A 17,437-nucleotide genomic window follows, 5' to 3' on the forward strand; every position below is an offset into this window, starting at 1 on the left:
TTTATTTTTTTTTATTAAAAAAAAGAAAAACTCCTTTTATTTAGTACTGGCAGACTTTCTGCCAGTACTTAAGATGGCGGGGACAATTGTGGGGTGGGGGAGGGAAGAGAACTGTTTGGGAGGGATCAGGGGGTGGGATGTGTCAGGTGGGAGGCTGATCTCTACCCTAAAGCTAAAATTAACCCTGCAAGCTCCCTACAAGCTACCTAATTTAACCCCTTAACTGCTGGGCATAATTTACGTGTGGTGCGCAGCAGCATTTAGCGGCCTTCTACTTACCAAAAAGCAACCCCAAAGCCATATAAGTCTGCTATTTCTGAACAAAGGGGATCCCAAAGAAGCATTTACAACCATTTGTGCCTTAATTGCAGAAGCTGTTTGTAAATAATTTCAGTGGGAAACCTAAAGTTTGTGACAAAATTTGTGAAAAAGTGAACTTTTTTTTTTATTTGATGACATTTGGCGGTGAAATGGTGGCATGAAATATACCAAAATGGGCCTAGATCAATACTTTGGGTTGTCTTCTAAAAAAAAATATATACATGTCAAGGGATATTCAGGTATTCCTGACAGATATCAGGGTTCCAATGTAACTAGCGCTAATTTTGAAAAAAAGTTGTTTGGAAATAGCAAAGTGCTACTTGTATTTATGGCCCTATAACTTGCAAAAAAAGTAAAGAACATGTAAACATTGGGTATTTCTAAACTCAGGACAAAATTTAGAAACTATTTAGCATAGGTGTTTTTTGGTGATTGTAGATGTGTAACAGATTTTGGGGGTCAAAGTTAGAAAAAGTGTGTTTTTTTCAATTTTTTCCTCATATTTTATATTTTTTTTATAGGAAATTATAAGATATGATGAAAATAATGGTATCCTTAGAAAGTCCATTTAATGGCGAGAAAAACGGTATATAATATGTGTGGGTACAGTAAATGAGTAAGAGGGAAATTACAGCTAAACACAAACACTGCAGAAATGTAAAAATAGCCATTGTCATTAAGGGTAAGAAAATTGAAAAATGGTCCGGTCATTAAGGGGTTAAAGGGATATGAAACCTAAACATTTTCTTTTGGGATTCAAATCTAGTGGTCTTGTAAAGGGATAACATTCAAAACTGCTGCCATATAATCCTCCAGACAAAAGATACCAAGAGAACAGAAAATTAGATAACAGAAGTAAATTAGAAAGTTGTTTAAAATCACATGCTCTATCTGAATCATGAAAGAAAAAAACATTTAGGTTATTACCCTTATACAAAGCATAAACAATAGCCGAGAATCTAAAATGTTGCCTGTCTGTGACCCTAACCTTCAACAAAGGTAATTTGCTATGAACAACTGGAGTTTACAGGAACGTTCCTTGTACCACCATGCATTAATGAAAGAAGTGTGGTGTTCAATCCAAAGAATTCTTTATGTTTTCCTTGGAAAAAAACATAATTTATGCTTACCTGATAAATTTATTTCTCTTGTAGTGTAGTCAGTCCACGGGTCATCCATTACTTATGGGATTATATCTCTTCCCCAACAGGAAGTTGCAAGAGGATCACCCAAGCAGAGCTGCTATATAGCTCCTCCCCTCACATGTCATATCCAGTCATTCGACCAAAACCAGACGAGAAAGGAGAAACCATAGGGTGCAGTGGTGACTGCAGTTTAATTAAAATTTAGATCTGCCATAAAAGACAGGGCGGGCCGTGTACTGACTACACTACAAGAGAAATAAATTTATCAGGTAAGCATAAATTATGTGTTCTCTTGTTAAGTGTAGTCAGTCCACTTATGGGATACCAATACCAAAGCTAAAGTACACGGATGAAGGGAGGGACAAGGCAGGAATCTTAAACGGAAGGAACCACTGCCTGAAGCACCTTTCTCCCAAAAATAGCCTCAGAAGAAGCAAAAGTGTCAAATTTGTAAAATTTTGAAAAAGTGTGAAGTGAAGACCAAGTTGCAGCCTTGCAAATCTGTTCAACAGAGGCCTCATTTTTAAAGGCCCAGGTGGAAGCCACAGCTCTAGTAGAATGAGCTGTAATTCTTTCAGGAGGCTGCTGTCCAGCAGTCTCATAGGCTAAACGTATTATGCTACGAAGCCAAAAAGAGAGAGAGGTAGCCAAAGCCTTTTGACCTCTCCTCTGTCCAGAGTAAACGACAAACAGGGAAGAAGTTTGACGTAAATCTTTAGTTGCCTGCAAATAGAACTTCAGGGCACGGACTACGTCCAGATTATGCAAAAGTCGTTCCTTCTTAGAAGAAGGGTTAGGACACAAAGATGGAACAACAATCTCTTGATTGGTATTCCTGTTAGAAACTACCTTAGGTAAAAACCCAGGTTTAGTACGCAGAACTACCTTGTCTGAATGAAAAATCAGATAAGGAGGATCACAATGTAAGGCAGATAACTCAGAGACCCTTCGAGCCGAGGAAATAGCCACCAAAAATAGAACTTTCCAAGATAACAGCTTGATATCAATGGAATGAAGGGGTTCAAATGGAACGCCTTGAAGAACGTTAAGAACTAAGTTTAAGCTCCACGGCGGAGCAACAGTCTTAAACACAGGCTTAATCCTAGCCAAAGCCTGACAAAAAGCCTGAACGTCTGGAACTTCTGCCAGACGTTTGTGTAGAAGAATAGACAGAGCAGAAATCTGTCCCTTTAACGAACTAGCAGATAAGCCCTTTTCTAAACCTTCTTGTAGAAAGGACAATATCCTAGGAATCCTAACCTTACTCCATGAGTAACTCTTGGATTCGCACCAATATAAATATTTACGCCATATCTTATGGTAAATTCTTCTGGTAACAGGTTTCCTAGCCTGTATTAAGGTATCAATAACCGACTCCGAGAAGCCACGTTTTTATAGAATCAAGCGTTCAATCTCCATGCAGTCAGCCTCAGAGAAATTAGATTTGGATGGTTGAAAGGACCCTGAATTAGAAGGTCCTGCCTCAGAGGCAGAGACCACGGTGGACAGGACGACATGTCCACTAGGTCTGCATACCAGGTCCTGCATGGCCACGCAGGCGCTATCAGAATCACCGAAGCTCTCTCCTGTTTGATCTTGGCAATCAAACGAGGAAGCATCGGGAATGGTGGAAACACATAAGCCATGTTGAAGACCCAAGGGGCTGTCAGAGCATCTATCAGCACCGCTCCCGGGTCCCTGGACCTGGATCCGTAACAAGGAAGCTTGGCGTTCTGGCGAGACGCCATGAGATCCAGATCTGGTTTGCCCCAACGAAGAATCAGTTGAGCAAAGACCTCCGGATGAAGTTCCCACTCCCCCGGATGAAAAGTCTGGCGACTTAGAAAATCCGCCTCCCAGTTCTCTACGCCTGGGATGTAAATCGCTGACAGGTGGCAAGAGTGAGGCTCTGCCCAGCGAATTATCTTTGAGACTTCCAACATCGCTAGGGAACTTCTGGCTCCCCCTTGATGGTTGATGTAAGCCACAGTCGTGATGTTGTCCGACTGAAATCTGATGAACCTCAGAGTTGCTAACTGAGGCCAAGCTAGGAGAGCATTGAATATTGCTCTTAATTCCAGAATATTTATTGGGAGGAGTTTCTCCTCCTGAGTCCATAATCCCTGAGCTTTCAGGGAGTTCCAGACTGCGCCCCAGCCTAGAAGGCTGGCGTCTGTTGTTACAATCGTCCAATCTGGCCTGCGAAAGGTCATCCCCTTGGACAGATGTGGCCGAGAGAGCCACCATAGAAGAGAATCTCTGGTCTCTTGATCCAGACTTAGTAGGGGGGGACAAATCTGAGTAATCCCCGTTCCACTGACTTAGCATGCACAATTGCAGCGGTCTGAGATGCAGGCGCGCAAATGGTACTATGTCCATTGCCGCTACCATTAAGCCGATTACTTCCATGCACTGAGCTACTGACGGGTGTGGAATGGAATGAAGGACACGGCAAGCATTTAGAAGTTTTGATAACCTGGCCTCTGTCAGGTAAATTTTCATCTCTACAGAATCTATAAGAGTCCCTAGAAAGGGAACTCTTGTAAGTGGTAATAGAGAACTCTTTTCCACGTTCACATTCCACCCATGCGACCTCAGAAATGCCAGAACTATCTCTGTATGAGACTTGGCAGTTTGAAAACTTGACGCTTGTATCAGAATGTCGTCTAGGTACGGAGTCACCGCTATGCCTCGCGGTCTTAGTACCGCCAGAAGTGAGCCCAGAACCTTTGTAAAGATTCTTGGAGCCGTAGCTAATCCGAAGGGAAGAGCTACAAACTGGTAATGCCTGTCTAGGAAAGCAAATCTTAGGTACCGATAATGATCCTTGTGAATCGGTATGTGAAGGTAGGCATCCTTTAAATCCACTGTGGTCATGTACTGACCCTCTTGGATCATGGGAAGGATGGTTCGAATAGTTTCCATTTTGAATGATGGAACTCTTAGAAATTTGTTTAGGATTTTTAAGTCCAAGATTGGTCTGAGGGTTCCCTCTTTCTTGGGAACCATAAATATATTTGAATAGAATCCCTGCCCGTGTTCCGTCCGCGGGAACTGGGTGGATCACCCCCATTAGTAAAAGGTCTTGTACACAGCGTAGAAACGCCTCTTTCTTTATTTGGTTTGCTGATAACCTTGAAAAATGAAATCTCCCTCGTGGAGGAGAAGTTTTGAAGTCCAGGAGATATCCCTGAGATATGATCTCCAACGCCCAGGGATCCTGGACATCTCTTGCCCAAGCCTGGGCGAAGAGAGAAAGTCTGCCCCCCACTAGATCCGTTTCCGGATAGGGGGCCCTCTCTTCATGCTGTCTTGGGGGCAGCAGCAGGTTTCTTGGCCTGCTTGCCCTTGTTCCAGGACTGGTTAACTTTCCAGCCCTGCCTGTAACGAGCAACAGCTCCTTCCTGTTTTGGAGCGGAGGAAGTTGATGCTGCTCCAGCCTTGAAGTTACGAAAGGCACGAAAATTAGACTGTTTGGCCTTTGATTTGGCCCTGTCCTGAGGTAGAGCATGGCCCTTACCTCCCGTAATGTCAGCTATAATTTCTTTCAAGCCGGGCCCGAATAAGGTCTGCCCTTTGAAAGGAATATTAAGCAATTTAGATTTAGAAGTCACGTCAGCTGACCAGGATTTAAGCCATAGCGCTCTGCGCGCTTGGATGGCGAATCCGGAGTTCTTAGCCGTAAGTTTGGTTAAATGTACGACGGCATCAGAAACAAATGCATTAGCTAGCTTAAGTGCTTTAAGCTTGTTCATAATTTCATCCAATGGAGCTGTGCGAATGGCCTCTTCCAGAGACTCAAACCAGAATGCCGCCGCAGCAGTGACAGGCGCAATGCATGCAAGGGGCTGTAAGATAAAACCTTGTTGAACAAACATTTTCTTCAGGTAACCCTCTAATTTCTTATCCATTGGATCTGAAAAGGCACAACTATCCTCCACCGGGATAGTTGTACGCTTAGCTAAAGTAGAAACTGCTCCCTCCACCTTAGGGACCGTCTGCCATAAGTCTCGTGTGGTGGCGTCTATAGGAAACATTTTCCTAAATATGGGAGGAGGGGAAAAGGGCACACCAGGTCTATCCCACTCCTTGCTAATAATCTCTGTAAGCCTTTTAGGTATAGGAAACACGTCAGTACACACCGGTACCGCATAGTATCTATCCAACCTACATAATTTTTCTGGAATTGCAACTGTGTTACAATCATTCAGAGCCGCTAATACCTCCCCTAGCAATATGCGGAGGTTCTCAAGCTTAAATTTAAAATTAGAAATCTCTGAATCCAGTCTCCCTGGATCAGATCCGTCACCCACAGAATGAAGCTCTCCGTCTTCACGTTCTGCAAACTGTGACACAGTATCTGACATGGCTCTCACCTCATCCGCGCGCTCTGTCCTTAACCCAGAGCTATCGCGCTTGCCTCTTAATTCTGGCAATTTAGATAATACTTCTGTCATAACAGTAGCCATGTCTTGCAAAGTGATTTGTAAGGGCCTCCCTGATGTACTTGGCGCCACAAAATCACGCACCTCCTGAGCGGGAGGCAAAGGTACTGACACGTGAGGAGAGTTAGTCGGCATAACTTCCCACTCGTTGTCTGGTGATAATTTCTTTACATGTAAAGATTGACTTTTATTTAAAGTAGCATCAATGCAATTAGTACATAAATTTCTATTGGGCTCCACATTGGCCTTTAAACATAGTGAACAAAGAGATTCATCTGTGTCAGACATGTTTAAACAGACTAGCAATGAGACTAGCAAGCTTGGAAATACTTTTCTAAATAAATTTACAAGCAATATAAAAAACGCTACTGTGCCTTTAAGAAGCACAAAAAGCTGTCACAGTTGAAATAACAATGAACCAAAATAGTTATAGCAACCAATTTTTCACAGTAAATGTATTAAGTTAGCAAAGGATTGCACCCACCAGCAAATGGATGATTAACCCCTTAATACCCAAAAACGGATTAACAATTTAATAATTAACGTTTTTCTCACAGTCAAAACACACTGTCACAGGTCTGCTGTGACTGATTACCTCCCTCAAAATGAATTTTGAAGACCCCTGAGCTCTCTAGAGACGATCTGGATCATGGAGGATGAAGTAGACAGATTGTGACTGAATTTTTACTGTGCAAAAAAGCGCTAAAATAGGCCCCTCCCACTCATATTACAACAGTGGGGAAGCTCAGAAAACTGTTTCTATGCAGAAAACAAAGATGGCCATGTGGTAAAAATCATGCCCCAATAAGTTTTATCACCAAGTACCTCACAAAAAACTATTAACATGCCAGTAAACGTTTTAAACATACATTTGAAAAGTTATGAATTGTTATTAATAAGCCTGCTACCAGTCGCTTTTACTGCAGTTAAGGCTCATACATTATTTCAGTATTAACAGTATTTTCAGAGTCAATTCCATTCCTTAGAAAAATACATTCAGTGTACACACACTCATCAGCCTAATACCAGTCGCTATCACTGCATTTAAGGCTGAACTTACTTTACATTGGTATCAGCAGTATTTTCTCAGTCAGTTCCATTCCTCAGAAAAATAATTACTGCACATACCTCATTTGCAGGGGGGCCCTGCATGCTATTCCCCTTCTCTGAAGTTACCTCACTCCTCAGATGAGAACAGCCAGTGGATCTTAGTTACGTCTGCTAAGATTATAGAAAACGCAGGCAGATTCTTCTTCTAATGCTGCCTGAGAATAAACAGCACACTCCGGTGCCATTTAAAATAACAAACTTTTGATTGTAGAAATAAACTAAGTTAAAAAACACCACAGACCTCTCACAGCGACCTATCTAGTTAGGCTGCAAGAGAATGACTGAATATGACATGTGAGGGGAGGAGCTATGTAGCAGCTCTGCTGGGTGATCCTCTTGCAGCTTCCTGTTAGGAAGAGATATATTCCATAAGTAATGGATGACCAGTGGACTGACTACACTTAACAAGAGAAAGTATGAAGTGAAGACCAAGTTGCAGCCTTGCAAATCTGTTCAACAGAGGCCTCATTCTTAAAGGCCCAGGTGGAAGCCACAGCTCTAGTGGAATGAGCTGTAATTCTTTCAGGAGGCTGCTGTCCAGCAGTCTCATAGGCTAAACGTATTATGCTACGAAGCCAAAAAGAGAGAGAGGTAGCCGAAGCCTTTTGACCTCTCCTCTGTCCAGAGTAAACGACAAACAGAGAAGAAGTTTGTCTAAAATCTTTAGTTGCCTGTAAGTAGAACTTCAGAGCACGGACCACGTCTAGATTATGCAAAAGACGTTCCTTCTTTGAAGAAGGATTAGGACATAATGATGGAACAACAATCTCTTGATTGATATTCCTGTTAGAAACAACCTTAGGCAAAACCCCAGGTTTAGTACGCAGTACTACCTTGTCTGAATGAAAGATCAGATAAGGAGAATCACAATGTAAGGCAGATAACTCAGAGACTCTTCGAGCCGAGGAAATAGCCATAAAAAACAAAACTTTCCAAGATAAAAGCTTAATATCAATGGAATGAAGGGGTTCAAACGGAACACCCTGAAGAACTTTAAGAACTAAGTTTAAGCTCCACGGAGGAGCAACAGCTTTAAACACAGGCTTAATTCTAGCCAAAGCCTGACAAAAGGCCTGGACGTCTGGATTCTCTGCCAGACATTTGTGTAAAAGAATAGACAGAGCTGAAATCTGTCCCTTTAGCGAACTAGCGGATAAACCCTTTTCTAAACCCTCTTGTAGAAAAGCCAATATCCTAGGAATCCTAACCTTACTCCATGAGTAACTCTTGGATTCACACCAATATAAATATTTACGCCATATCTTATGGTAAATTTTTCTGGTCACAGGTTTCCGAGCCTGTATTAATGTATCAATAACCGAATCCGAAAACCCACGCTTTGATAGAATCAAGCGTTCAATTTCCAGGCAGTCAGCCTCAGAGAAATTAGGTTTGGATGGTTGAAAGGACCCTGAATTAGAAGGTCCTGCCTCAGAGGAAGAGACCATGGTGGACAGGACGACATGTCCACTAGGTCTGCATACCAGGTCCTGCGTGGCCACGCAGGTGCTATCAGAATTACCGATGCCCTCTCCTGTTTGATCCTGGCAATCAGTCGAGGTAGCAACGGAAATGGTGGAAACACATAAGCTATGTTGAAAACCCAAGGGGCTGCTATTGCATCTACCAGCACCGCTCCCGGGTCCCTGGACCTGGATCCGTAACAAGGAAGCTTCGCGTTCTGGCGAGATGCCATGAGATCCAGATCCGATTTGCCCCAACGACGAATCAGTTGAGCAAATACCTCCGGGTGAAGTTCCCACTCTCCCGGATGAAAAGTCTGGCGACTTAAAAAATCCACCTCCCAGTTCTCTACGCCCGGGATGTAAATCGCTGACAGGTGGCAAGAGTGAGACTCTGCCCAGCGAATTATCTTCGAGACTTCCAACATCGCTAGGGAACTCCTGGTTCCCCCTTGATGATTGATGTAAGCCACAGTCGTGATATTGTCCGACTGAAATCTGATGAACCTCAGTTTTGCTAACTGAGGCCAAGCTAGAAGAGCATTGAATATTGCTCTTAATTCTAGAATGTTTATTGGAAGGAGTTTCTCCTCCTGAGTCCACGATCCCTGAGCCTTCAGGGAATTCCAGACTGCTCCCCAGCCTAGAAGGCTGGCATCCGTTGTTACAATCGTCCAATCTGGTCTGCGAAAGGTCATTCCTTTGGACAGATGAACCGGTGACAACCACCAGAGAAGAGAATCTCTGGTCTCCTGGTCCAGATTTAGCAAAGGGGACAGATCTGAGTAATCCCTGTTCCATTGACTGAGCATGCATAGTTGCAGCGGTCTGAGATGCAGGCGCGCAAATGGCACTATGTCCATTGCCGCGACCATTAAGCCGATTACCTCCATGCACTGAGCTACCGATGGGCTTGGAACGGAATGAAGGACACGGCAAGCATTGAGAATCTTTGATAACCTGGACTCCGTCAGGTAAATCTTCATCTCTACAGAATCTATAAGAGTCCCTAGAAAAGGAACCCTTGTGAGTGGTAACAGAGAACTCTTTTCCACGTTCACTTTCCACCCATGCGACCTCAGAAATGCTAGAACTATCTCTGTATGAGACTTTGCATTCTGAAAACTTGACGCTTGTTTCAGAATGTCGTCTAGGTACGGAGCCACCGCTATGCCTCGTGGTCTTAGTACCGCCAGAAGTGAGCCCAGAACCTTCGTAAAAATTCTCGGGGCCGTGGCTAAACCGAAGGGAAGAGCCACAAACTGGTAATGCCTGTCTAGAAAGGCAAACCTTAGGTACCGATAATGATCTTTGTGAATCGGTATATGAAGGTAAGCATCCTTTAAGTCCACTGTGGTCATATATTGACCCTCTTGGATCATGGGTATGATGGTTCGAATGGTTTCCATCTTGAATGATGGTACCCTTAGGAATTTGTTTAAGATCTTTAAGTCCAAGATTGGTCTGAAGGTTCCCTCTTTTTTGGGAACCACAAATAGATTCGAGTAAAATCCTTGTCCCTGTTCCGATCGCGGAACTGAGTGGATCACTCCCATGATTAAGAGGTCTTGTACACATTGTAGAAATGCCTCTCTCTTTACTAGGTTTGTTGATAACCTCGAAAGATGGAACCTCCCTTGTGGAGGAGAGGTTTTGAAATCCAGAAGGTATCCCTGAGATATAATCTTTAACGTCCAGGGATCCTGCACATCTCTTGCCCAAGCCTGGGCGAAGAGAGAAAGTCTGCCCCCCACTAAATCCGTCTCCGGATAGGGGGCCCTGTCTTCATGCTGTCTTAGGGGCGGGAGTAGGCTTTCTGGCCTGCTTGCCCTTGTTCCATGACTGGTTGACTTTCCAACCCTGTCTGTAACGAGCAGTAGTTCCTTCCTGTTTTGGAGCGGAGGAAGTCGATGCTGCTCCTGCCTTGAAGTTACGAAAGGCACGAAAATTAGACTGTTTGGCCTTTGATTTGGCCCTGTCCTGAGGAAGGGCGTGGCCCTTACCTCCCGTAATGTCAAGCCGGGCCCGAATAAGGTCTGCCCTTTGAAAGGAATGTTAAGTAGCTTAGACTTGGAAGTTACATCCGCTGACCAGGATTTAAGCCAGAGCGCTCTGCGCGCCTGTATGGCGAATCCGGAATTTTTAGCCGTAAGTTTGGTTAGATGTACTACGGCATCTGAAACAAACGCATTAGCTTGCTTAAGGGTTCTAACTTTGCTCAAAGCCTCATCCAATGGCTCTGTGCGAATCGCCTCTTCCAGAGACTCAAACCAGAATGCCGCTGCAGCCGTAATGCATGCAAGAGGCTGCAATATAAAACCCTGTTGAACAAACATTTTCTTAAGATAACCCTCTAATTTTTTATCCATTGGATCTGAGAAAGCACAGCTATCCTCCACCGGGATAGTGGTACGCTTGGCTAACGTAGAAACTGCTCCCTCCACCTTAGGGACCGTCTGCCATAAGTCTCGTGTGGTGGCGTCTATAGGGAACATTTTTCTAAATATCGGGGGAGGGGAAAAAGGCACACATGTGGTCTATCCCACTCCTTACTAATAATTTCTGTAAGTCTTTTTGGTATAGGAAAGACGTCAGTACACACCGGTACCGCATAGTATCTATCCAACCTACACAATTTCTCTGGAATTGCCACCGTGTCGCAATCATTCAGAGCCGCTAATACCTCCCCTAGTAACACACGGAGGTTCTCAAGCTTAAATTTAAAATTTGAAATTTCTGAATCCGGTCTCCCCAGATCAGAACCGTCACCGACAGAATGAAGCTCACCGTCCTCATGTTCTGCAAATTGTGACGCAGTATCAGACATGGCTCTCGTGTCATCAGCACGCTCTGTCCTTAACCCAGAGCTATCGCGTTTGCCCCTTAATTCGGGCATATTATATAATACTTCTTTCATAACATTAGCCATATCATGTAAAGTGATTTGTAAGGGCCTAGATGTACTTGGCGTCTCAATCCTACGCATCTCCCGAGCGGGAGACGCAGGTACTGACACGTGAGGAGAGTTAGGCGGCATAACTTCCCCCTCGTTGTCTGGTGATAGTTTCTTTATCGGTACAGATTGACTTTTATTCAAAGCAATATCAATACAATTGGTACACATCGTTCTATTGGGCTCCACATTGGCTTTTGAACATGATGAACAAACAGTTTCCTCTGAATCAGACATGTTTAAACAGACTTAGCAATGAAACTAGCAAGCTTGGAAATCACTTTAAATAAGTTTACAAGCAATATAAAAAATGCTGCAGCGCTTCAAAAATACAGATATAATTAAACAATTCTTAACAAGAAGTGTATTATTAGCAGAGGATTGCACCCATTAGCAAAAAGATGATTAACCCCTCAATACCCAAAACGGATAAAACGGATATCAATTAAGATTTAACGCTTTTAATCACAGTCAAGCACACTGTCACAGATCTGCTGTGACTGATTACCTCCCTCACAAATGAATTTTGCAGACCCCTGAGCTCTCTAGAGACGTCCAGGATCAAGGAGGAAGAAGCAGGAAGACTGTGCTAGAATTTTAACTGCACAACAAGGCGCTAAAACAAGGTCCCTCCCACTCCTATCACAACAGTGGGAGCCCTGATATAACGGTTTCCATGCAGAAAAATATGTTAGCCATGTGGAAAAAAATCATGCCCAAAGAGATTTATCACCAAAGTACCTCACAAAAACGAATAACATGCCAGTAAATTATTAGAGTAAAGTATTTTCCAATGTCATGCAAAGTTATCACTAAGCCTGCTACCAGTCGCTACCACTGCAGATAAGGCTTAAGTATTATTTCAGTTTTAACAGTATTTTCTCAGTCAAATTCTAGTCCCTAGAAAATAACTCGACTGCGCATACATTTATCAGCCTGATACCAGTTGCCACTACTGCATTTAAGGCTGTACTTACATCATACGGTAACAGCAGTATTTTCTTAGTCAATTCCATTCCCAGAAAATAAAGTACTGCACATACCTCATTTGCGGAGGACCCCGCATGCTATTCCCAGTTTCTGAAGTTACCCCACTCCTCAGAATGTCGAGAACAGCCAGTGGTTCTTAGTTACGCCTGCTAAGACCATAGAAAAAAAAACGCAGGCAGTTTCTTCTTCCAAATACTGCCTGAGATAGAAAAACAGCACACTCCGGTGCCATTTAAAATAACAAACTTTTGATTGAAGAATAGATAAGTAAAAACTCCAGCTCCTCTCGCGACCTCCTTCTTTGTTGAGGGTTGCAAGAGAATGACTGGATATGACATGTGAGGGGAGGAGCTATATAGCAGATCTGCTTGTGATCCTCTTGCAACTTCCTGTTGGGAAGGAGAATATATCCCATAAATAATGGATGACCCGTGGACTGAACACACCTAACAAGAGAAATACATTCAGTGTACACACACTCATCAGCCTAATACCAGTCGCTATCACTGCATTTAAGGCTGAACTTACATTACATTGGTATCAGCAGTATTTTCTCAGTCAATTCCATTCCTCAGAAAAATAATTTACTGCACATACCTCGTTTGCAGGGGGGCCCTGTAATAACTTTATAACTGGAAAAGCACATTTTGCTATAGTAAGGAAAGCTTAACCCTATTGAATAAACTAGTTTCCAAGAGAAAATAACAAGTAACTCGTCCCCAAGGCCTGTACAGAAGGATCAAAGGCTACCAATGTAGATAAGACAGGTGAGACCTGAGCTCCTTCCTGAGGATAGAAAATCAAATGTCATAAAGCTTCAAAAGGACACAGGACAGGACAATGGCATCATAAATCTTCAAAGGGACTCAGATAAGGTCAGTCCTGAGATGGGTCACAAAGGTCAGATGGCATTAGGAAAACTCATTTCTTGGACCACAGCGACATCTACAGGCAGTTAACTCAACAGATGAATTGTTATAAACCAGAAGATGAATGGATTTGATTGGCTGGGACTGTCTTCATGGTGTGGCTGTTTGGCTATAAATATGTTTTGAGAAGCAGCTTGAAAGAGAGGAAAAAGGAAGGACAAATACACCCAGGTAACAGAGAGACTTCATCTTCCTTTGCATGCACACATTATAGTGTAGATAGATTAGAAGAATAAAGCCTTGTATGTTAGACGCTTCTCTCACCACTCATGTATAGATCTGTAACTTAATAAATTCATCCTTTTATAAGACTGGTGTTAGTATCATTCTTCAAATAAGGTAAATGGTATATAAAGGAAAAGCCTGACACATATTTAAGTCACTGACCCAATATTAGGAAAGGGGCTTTTTCACATTGGCGAGCCAGCCAGGAGGTTAGCGTTCCAGTTTTTTTTTGAGAAGACAAACTATTGGAGAACCCAGTACAAGCAACAGTTGTGGCAGGACTCAGACACGAGCGCACTGGAAGGCTATATCAGAACAAGAATTCTGGACTGACCCTTGTGAGCAGGTGAGATGGAAGTTATTAACAGATGTGCAAATAATAGTACTATTGAATATGTGTGTAAAGATAATTTAAATGCATTACAATTATTTAATGATTTGTTGCAACAATTTCAGGATGCTGTTTGTAAAATTAAGAAGTCTGTGTAGAATAAGAAATTAAAGTATAATGGTAATTTAGCTAAACTTATTGTACAGTACAAATGGAAAGGAAAGGTTAGAATTGTCTCCTGTTTTATCAGAAAAAGATACATGTGTAAACAGTAATTATGCTAAGGAAGAAAAGCATGGTGTTTGTCACAAAAGTGAATCTAGCCAGACAGAGAATGTAGTTGAACATTCACAGAAAGAAAGAAATGCTATAATAACAACAGATACATTAGGAGAAGGTAAATCCAAGCTACTGCCATTGTTTCCTGTAAATACTACAATAGAGCTGGACAATGCAAATTGTAAAAAAACTATTTCTACCATGTGCCAGGATAGATTAGAAAGTCCACAAACAACAGGGTCTCCGACTATTGGAGAAGAGAGTGTACAGACTCCCTCTGTGCTGACTAGTGCACCAGAAAATCCATATAAAAAGTATGCTAGGAAGATAAAAGCTTTAATTCCACCATTTGACCCACAATTGCATATCCTGCATAGTATATTTAATTTTGAGCAACATGTAGCACAGTATAGCTTGGATGATCAGACTGCTTGTTATCTATTTAAGTTCTGGCTGCCAGCATACTACAGTAAAGCACTGCAGCTTTTACAGCAGAATGGGTTATGGGCTGACAAAGAGACACGTGCTAACATGTTGTTAGAACTAACTGCTGTGGATTTAACAGATACATCATTTTTAGACACAGTAGTTCCCCACCCAATGGAAGAGCCAATTGCTTTCTGTAGTAAATTTCATCAATTATACTGTAAACTAAAAGGCACACCAAACTTAGAGATTGGAGATCCCAGAATGTTAAGAATTCTAGCAGGAAAATATGAAGGCATGGATTTTGTTAATAGGAATTTACTGGGTAATGCAAGGAGTTTTAAACAGTTTCTCTGTATGTTGGACGATTGGAGAAAGGAATCAAAATGTAAAAATCTCATGGCATCTTTTCATAAGAAGCAATATATGTATGCACCCAGAGCAAATACTTCCCAGGTTTGTTTTATTTGTGGGAAGGGGGGTCATAAAATGAAATACTGTTGGTTTAATGAAAAGGGCTATGTGAGAACTGGTCTGGAATATGCAGATATCAATTACATCAATAGTATTAAGAAATTATTTCCAAATAAATATGATGTTTCCCATCCAAGAAATATATCAAATAGGTATCAAGCATGGAAAACTATGTTCTCACCACCTTTAAGAGTAATTTAGCACTTTGAATTAAATAATGATTATAAATAAGGTGGCACAATCAGTGTAACTGTTATTTGTTCTATGTCCTGACACTATTTTTTGTTTTTTGTTTTTCAGGAAAAATTAAAAGGAACAAACTCTGTTATTACAGGCAGTTCTGAAATAAATAAAAAAAAGTTTACCTGTGTATAGATAAGAAATGCTATCTGTGTTAGAGTCATGCCATATGTTGACCTTACCAATAAATTGTTTGCAAGCAATTTAATTCATACTTAGGCCTAAATATGTATGGCAGCCAATTGAAAATTTTGATTAATCTAATATTTTATTTGTATTTTGTTTTTCTCTGCATGAGTGTGACATGTTTTATTTCTTGCAGGACATATTGGGCATCAGGTTTATTTTATTTTTTATTTATTTTTCTCTTTTGTTTAGGTCTTTTAATTATAATTTTCTTTATTCACAGGTGAAGAGATTGGAACTGCACATTTATGTTACATTTGTCATTTTTATGTTATGTTTGTCTCATTTGTATGATGTTCAGTGTCTCCCTCTGTTTGTAATTTTTTTTGTTTTGTTTTGTTTGTTCTTTATACAAAGAGGGGTAAGGACAAGAGGTCCAATAAAGATAAGAGCAAAACAAATCATTGAGCATTAGTATTGTTTACTGGTGCTCTTTATTTTTCATACCCTTGCTTATTTTGTTCTCCAACTATTTAAAAAAATAAATAAAAAAAAATTAACGCTCATTTTTTTTTAGATTTAGATTTTCTACATGCAATTGAATGTATGCATGGGTAGGGTTTCAGATTTATTTATTTAATTTGTTTTTAAATGAGAGACCACCATTTGTTTTTCTAGGTAGTTTGCAAACTTGTTTTACAACAAGCAAATAGAGTAATACACATTACAAAGGATTCAGATACAACGTGTTTACAAGCAGGAAACTTAGGGGGAAAACTAAATTTTATAATGAATCGATTATTATTTTTGTTTGTCTTTAAAAGTTGATCAGTAATGTTTTATTTTATGGGGGTAAAATGTTGTTTTTACCTCCATAAAAAGGGGGGGATGGATGTTCACATTTCACTTTACTTTGTCTTTGATATCATCCAGACAATCCCTTTCTCAGCCAGGGTGTGCACACAAGCGAGTTTTATAACACTGGATAAGGGATTTAACAAATGATAAGGTTGAATGTTTAAACAAATTGAGAAACATAGTTTAAGAGATATTGTGGCGAAAGATACACTTCTCTCCATTTGCAGACATCTTTCCATACAGCTCAAGCATATCTTTTTGAACTAAATATCTAATAGCATGTTTGACTACAGTGAAACAAGACAAAATGCTCCCTTACATTCCTCAAAGTTAAAAACATCTTGTGTATGTGCTGGTTTAAAGTCTCACTTGGGCACAAATTAGTTTGAGCAAAAGTCCTTGGGTGGTACTGATATTCATCATGGTTTGTTTGTTTTATTATGATTTTTAAACATCTATCCCAAAACATATTATTCAATGCTGTCATAGAGGATACTAAATTTGGTTTAACATAATTAAATAAATAAAATGTCATGTGATCAGGGGGCTGTCAGAAGATGCTTAGATACAAGGTAATTACAGAGGTAAAAAGTATATTAAGATAAAAGTGTTGATTATGCAACACTGGGGAATGGGTAATAAAGGGATTATGTATCTTTTAAAACAACAAATATTCTGGTGTTGACGGTCCCTTTAAGACAGAAAAGACCTAATGTTTATCACAATGGGTGTGATTATTGTGATGATTACATAACATAATTTATAAAAGGAGTGGGTGGTTTGGTATCTGTCTGTAAATAAGAAAAAAATACACAGTTTGTGATGGGTTGTTATTTTGTATTTCCAAACTATATTGTGTTACATACAAACAAACACAACAATCTGCAATTGCTCAGATGTCAGGAGATGCAAACGTTATTTAAAGAGACACTAAAATCAAAATTAGTTCATTTTTGGAAGACTTTTCAATTTACCTCCATTGTCAGATATTATAGTCTTTTTATATGCACATTTTTGGGGGGACCATGAGCAGATGTGCATGGTCACAGTATATGTAAACTATTCTGATTGGCTGATAGCTGTTACATAATACAAGGGTAGTCAAATGAAAAAAATAACAAT

Source organism: Bombina bombina, chromosome 1 (genome assembly GCF_027579735.1).
Source record: "Bombina bombina isolate aBomBom1 chromosome 1, aBomBom1.pri, whole genome shotgun sequence".
Lineage (NCBI taxonomy): Eukaryota > Metazoa > Chordata > Amphibia > Anura > Bombinatoridae > Bombina > Bombina bombina.